Source organism: Gadus macrocephalus, chromosome 2 (genome assembly GCF_031168955.1).
Source record: "Gadus macrocephalus chromosome 2, ASM3116895v1".
In the NCBI taxonomy this organism is placed as follows: Eukaryota; Metazoa; Chordata; class Actinopteri; order Gadiformes; family Gadidae; genus Gadus; species Gadus macrocephalus.
The window spans coordinates 4,160,344-4,166,459 of NC_082383.1; positions in this window are offsets into that span (position 1 = coordinate 4,160,344).

A 6,116-nucleotide genomic window follows, 5' to 3' on the forward strand; every position below is an offset into this window, starting at 1 on the left:
TCGGGAAGTGTCGGGGAGATGTGATGGGGGCTGACAGGGCCGCTCAGGGGTCCCCCTTCTCTTGCAGCTCATGTCACATCTGTACCCCCCCCCCCCCCCCCCCCACACACACACACCCACACACCCCTATCTTTTGTGGGGCCCCCACCACTATCCATGAAAGCGCTGCAGGGATACAGTCTCAAAGCATATGCTGGGACTCAGCCCTTCCCTCAGTGCAGGTGAAAGCCTTCACAGATCAGCTGCAAAATAAGAAAACACAACACAATGCAAAACTTTGAGGAATAGCACTTCTAGGCTGGTCAGCATATGGAAAAAGTTTTGCAGGTCGCGAGGGAGTCGAGTCATGATGGACATCGTCCAAGTTTGCATTGGGCAGAGATTGCACCATATTTTTGTCAATATTAAATATTCTCTTTTCTATAATATTTTAACTATTAAATATTGATAAGAGCTATTCATATTTATTCTTATTTAAGTAGCATATTGTGGTTGATCTATTTCATGCAGTCGCTAGACGTATTTCAACAACGTCAATCGGCAATGAATAAAACAATCGCCTTTTTCTGAATAGCAACTAATATTACGTACGGCCGTGCAGTGTATGCTACGGTGTGTATATCAGTCAAAATCAATACACTGTGTGTGTGTGTGTGTGTGTGTGTGTGTGTGTGTGTGTGTGTGTGTGTGTGTGTGTGTACCATGTCTCCTTTCACTGGAGGGTATACCTGGATTAATAGATACGGAAGAGGGCAGAACCAGCGCTTTGACAATGAAGCATGGGTACGGCATTATGCAAATTAAGTCTACCATGTGTTTCTGACCGGAATGATTTAGGATCCGTTTGAGTAAAACCCCTTTGAGGTTAAACGCAAAGTCTGTGGTGCATTGCACCTCTCCGCGCAACCAACACACTGACGCGGATAAAAGAGATTGTGCGTGGCGAGATTAGCCTCTTTTTGTTTTCATTTCAAAGGCAGCTTAAGAGTTGAACTCCATAAAAGTGTCTTTATGTCTTTAATTCACTCGAGCAGATGTACAAACACACGTGGCGGAACCACACGTTGTTGTGTGGGGTCCCGCAAACACATTTTTCTAATGTGTTACATACACTTCACACACACGTCTCTCACACACACACACACACACACACACACACACACACACACACACACACACACACACACACACACACACACACACACACACACACAGCTACACACAGAGGCGGGAACAGAAATAGTTTTGTTGTCTTTACACTGAGCTTCCTCAGAACTAAAACCAGTCATTTGGATGCTCGGCACATCTGTTCTAAGTGGGGCATAGCAGCGTTGTGTCCCGCGTGAATAGACAAAATCCAACAAGCAGCCATTTCGGTCTAAAAAGTCATGTTCTAACGTTCCTCTGCACACACACCACTTTGCAATTTACCCTGTCGCTAGCTACCATATTGTCTTTCTCTTTCTGTGCCAGACCAATGCAATAAAAAATATATAACAACAGGGGCATGAATGGTTCAAAGAGGGTGATGGCGGCGGCGGCGGCGGCGGCGGCGGCGGTGTCAGCGGTGGTGTTGATGGGAGGAATGAAAGGAGACCGATGCGTCAGTGGGGCAGAGATTGCTGTGGTTTTACAGTAGCACAAATCCCAAACTGTGTGCAGATTCCACGGTAGCTAGGAAACAGCTGACAGTTAAATGTGTTTTGGGGGGTGGGGGGGATCAACGGGATTAGCGCGCCCAGTCTGAGACCAAAACCGGTCGCTAGCCCTTTTTCTGGCGCCGGTAGCCAGCCTTTCTTTTCTATTACCGCGGGGCATTTAGCCCCGCGTGCAGTTGGGCTTGCTAGCGTTTGCATCCGTCCCCCGTGGGCTGCTTGGTACCTCGTAGCTCTTTCTGTTTGTTTTGGTTTTTCCAGAATCACACAATTAGAAATTGTTGTGTACATGTGTGCAGAAGGGGAAAGAAAGCTAGCTTCAGAAGGTCAAACTTCAAATGTGACCTTAAGGGATGAGGAAAACATGCAGTGTGTCCATGTGCATACAACAGTGCATACGTACGCGCACAGACACACACGCACCCACACATTCATAGAGACATGATAACACACACATGCACATACATTGAAATAAAGACACTTTCACACACTAGTGTGTACACACACACACACACACACACACACACACACACACACATTCATCTACCCATAAAACCACCCAAAACCCCACAGACACACACACACACAAACACACACACACACACACACACACACACACACACACACACACACACACACACACACACACACACACACACACACACACACACACGCGCACACAAGCACACACACACTCAACTTCATTAATCTACACACAAACCCACACAAAACCACACACACACCAACACACACCGACCCGGTCAAATTACCCACATAGAAGTAATGCAGTCCAAACAAAGACATTGTGTCTGCAGAAGGAGGATGCACATGTCACATCCAATCACCGCTGTCTCTGATGAGCTGAGTGAGATTTCCTGTCGCCGGTCCCAGGGACCCAGCCCGCTTTAATTCTTCAGGGGCCCTCCACCCAATGTCTCCCGATGGCTCCCCTTAACCTCCCCCCCCCCCCCCCACCCCCACCCTCTCCGGTGGAGACAAACACTAGTACTAGAGGCCCCTGACGAAGACGGACGGGCCCCTGCTGTTGTCATCATGGTGGAGGGGGAGACAGGGGGCGGGGGGAGGAGGGGGGGGAGACGCGAGGAGGGATTCCTGTCTCACTCTCAGCTTTACCCAAGAGAACGCCGCCAAACTGCGTTTGTATCACGAGTGACACAGATGCGATGCGATGGACTCAAGTTCGCACATGATGCCCGACATACGCAGAAGCCATGTGACAGAATGGGGAAGGAAAAGGGAGTGGCGGTATTTTCTTTTGCTTTTACGCGTCAGTTTCCTCTCTGAGCCCGGACAGACCTTGAACCCTTCACACCGGATGATGGCTGCCACGCTTTATTCTTTAATAAATAAGATGAGCAAGAAATATTTCTTCAAAATAGGTGTAAGGCCCGTACAGGTCGAGGGATTGCAAATATACAAAATAAGAGTCTCCTCGGGAATACTTTGATAAATTTTTCCATTCTGTAGAAGGTAATTTTATATAAATTTTATATGTGGCATGATGTGGCTTCATTGGACACGATTCACTCGTGCATGGCGCCCGAGGTCTGCAAGGGATAGAAGAGTCATGGGGATTAGAACTTTCTCTGTACGAAAAATTAATTTAATGAAATTCCATTTTCCAGTGTACTTCTGTTTCTTTAATTAACCGAGGGACCAGAGTCACTGTGATATAGAGGAGAAAGTGTGGGAGTGACAACGCTTGTTTCCAAAGATGATACTCGTTGATATTTTAATTTTGTTTGGAGGCCGACGAGCAGGTAAACCTGGCCGTCGTGAAGGCTTTTCAGCCCATCGAATGCATTTGAATGGGTTGTGGCCTTGACAGAGGATGCATGTGGTTACAAAAAAACAATCTTAGTTTAGCGGGGAAACCCATTCCACACTATAGGGCACAACACATCTCCACTCTGGACTTCAAGGCAAGTCCTGCTATAGCTACGCCAGAATAGTCCACCCATGTTTTTTTCTTTCTTTCTTTCTTTCTTTCTTTCTCCTATGGACAAAGAAGAAGGTGGGAAAAGGTTCAAAGGAAAACAACAACAACGTCTCGCTTCGCCTTGGTAACTGCAGTGGTCCCTGAGCCTGGCTGAAACGCGCAAACGCAAATAGCGGCGGTGGCGGCGGCGGTGGTGAAGTTTAAAAGCTTTAATCAAACCACCACTGGGAGAACCAATGTGGTGTTGCACTTTGCATCATTGAAAGCCTGTTTTATTAATGCTGTCCAAAGTGAACAGGGGTAGTGGTGCTGGGGGAGTCAGAGGGGGGGGCGGGGGGGGCAGTGTAAGGGCATTGTGCACTTGATTGTAAAGCAGGGTGGAGCGGAAACAATGGGCATGAAAAAAACATGGCTGTGGAGCTAAAAGAAAAAATGAAAGCAAAGGGAAAAATTGCAGACTTCCATTACTTCGGAAGTCGGCGGGTGGAGGGGAAGGGTCGGTAACCACGGTTTCCAACCTGACGTCGTCAACCGCCCCCCACCCCCCCCCCCCCCCCACCCCACCCCACCCCGTCCCGTCCCTCGTGCCGGTTTTAACATAACGTGTTCCCCCTTTTCAGTTAACGTGCTTTCATCAAAGTGCGCTCTGACGCAGACTGCCGTCTCGTTCAGCGCTCCCCGGGCGAGGCCACGTTGTCTGGTGGCGGTCCTGAAGGAGTGAGACACAAAGAGAAGCCTTGTGTTCATTGTAGAGTGACGCCGCCAAACAACTCACTCACACGAGGCTCCGCGGGCCCTCTGCGCAGCAACGTGTTGATGGCGCGCCCCCCGAGCGTGAGACGACGTCCGATCGCTGTGATGAGCCCCTCTGCGTTTGTTGCACGTAAATGCTGCGATGTTGCTGGCGCACGGTATTGTCGCCGGTCAACGTAACTCCCCCTACCCCCCCCCCCCCCCCACTCCCCAAAATAAAATAATAAAGGAAGGTCACAATTCATTTTGCACTCCAATGAATAAATGGTATCATAGTGGAGAGTCTTTTTTACAGGGGGTGCAGTTCAGTTACGGTCCCCTAAAGGGCTTCCTGACTGGGAGTGTTTGCTATTTGTTTTATGTGGTGAGGAAATGAAGACGCTCAAGCAGTTGATGAAAATCAGGAGCTATTGTTGTCTGACAGCGAGCACCTTTACCGTGACGGCCCGTGTGGTTAATTTGTGAGATGGAGAGGCAGGGAGGCGTCGCCGCACCCCGACGGCGGATACGGCGGCCTGGTTGAGGCATTTAGAGTGAACCGCTGTTATGAATGACACTCGGGTCTAATGAATATGTATACATTTATAAAAATAGGCACGGTGTCCCTCTCAACGTCAATTGGGAGTGACAGTCACATTCAGCGGGCATGGCGATGATGGTGATGCTTCAGGGATTAGACAAATGACACAGGCACGCACACAAACACATTCCTACACAGGCACACATAACACACGCAAACACACGCGCGCACGCACTTTCTTACACAGACACACACTAATAGATGCAGAAGAAACACAAATGGAAAACACATGCAGGCAGCGTGCTTTTAATTTTGTACTACCGTTTAATTATTGGGCACAAAATAAATAAATAAGTACGACTTACTCATGTGAAATCACCCTAATGGCCCGATAATAATATTATTCAAATATGAGTTATTGTTTCTTTAGCTTCGTTAGGTGGTTGTGTCGCGGCGCATAGATCACTTATTAATACACCAGCCGGATGCCGGGATCTGAATGGATTCTCGTAATCGTGGTCTAACTTCACTGTAACACTGTATTGTTAACCGACGATTTATGGCTCACAGGCAGAACCTTTATATTTCTGCCAACTCATTTACAGTCCATTTACCCACTCAGCAACTGCCAACCATATGACAATTAGTTGGTTGCTTTATTGGGTGTATCGTTTCCAGACACATATTCATTAACTCGGGCGGCCATTATGGAAGCATAGCATAAGTGTAAGGTGGTCTTATTGGTTATTTGTTCCAGGCGGAGGATTCACCGCCTTTGTTGGTTGCCATCACAAAAGCTTTATCAAACCACAATAAGCGACTTTTAATATCAAATCTTGTTACAAATACCTTAAAGCGGTTTTGAACAAGTACCATATTCACAATCAAGCACAGCATTGTCTCTTTGAGAATATATTTTTCAGCGTTTGTACAACCCGTCGAATAAAAAAACAAGCAATCGAAACAAACACTTTTCATTCATATTTATCTTTCATGAATCGGGAAACATTGTGTTACAGAGATTTAAGGTAATTGCTTACGTAATTTCTCTCTTTGTCTCGTTTGCTCGCAGTTATAATGGATTCATGGTAGGTGTTTCTGTGTTGGTGTTCAGCCGCACGTCACGCAACTATTGACAAAGGGCCAGGCGAGCGGTGTAAATCCATGTGTTTTTCTTCACCCGTTCAAATGTAATCAACACATTCCCCTCTGTTGGGCCATTCTGAAG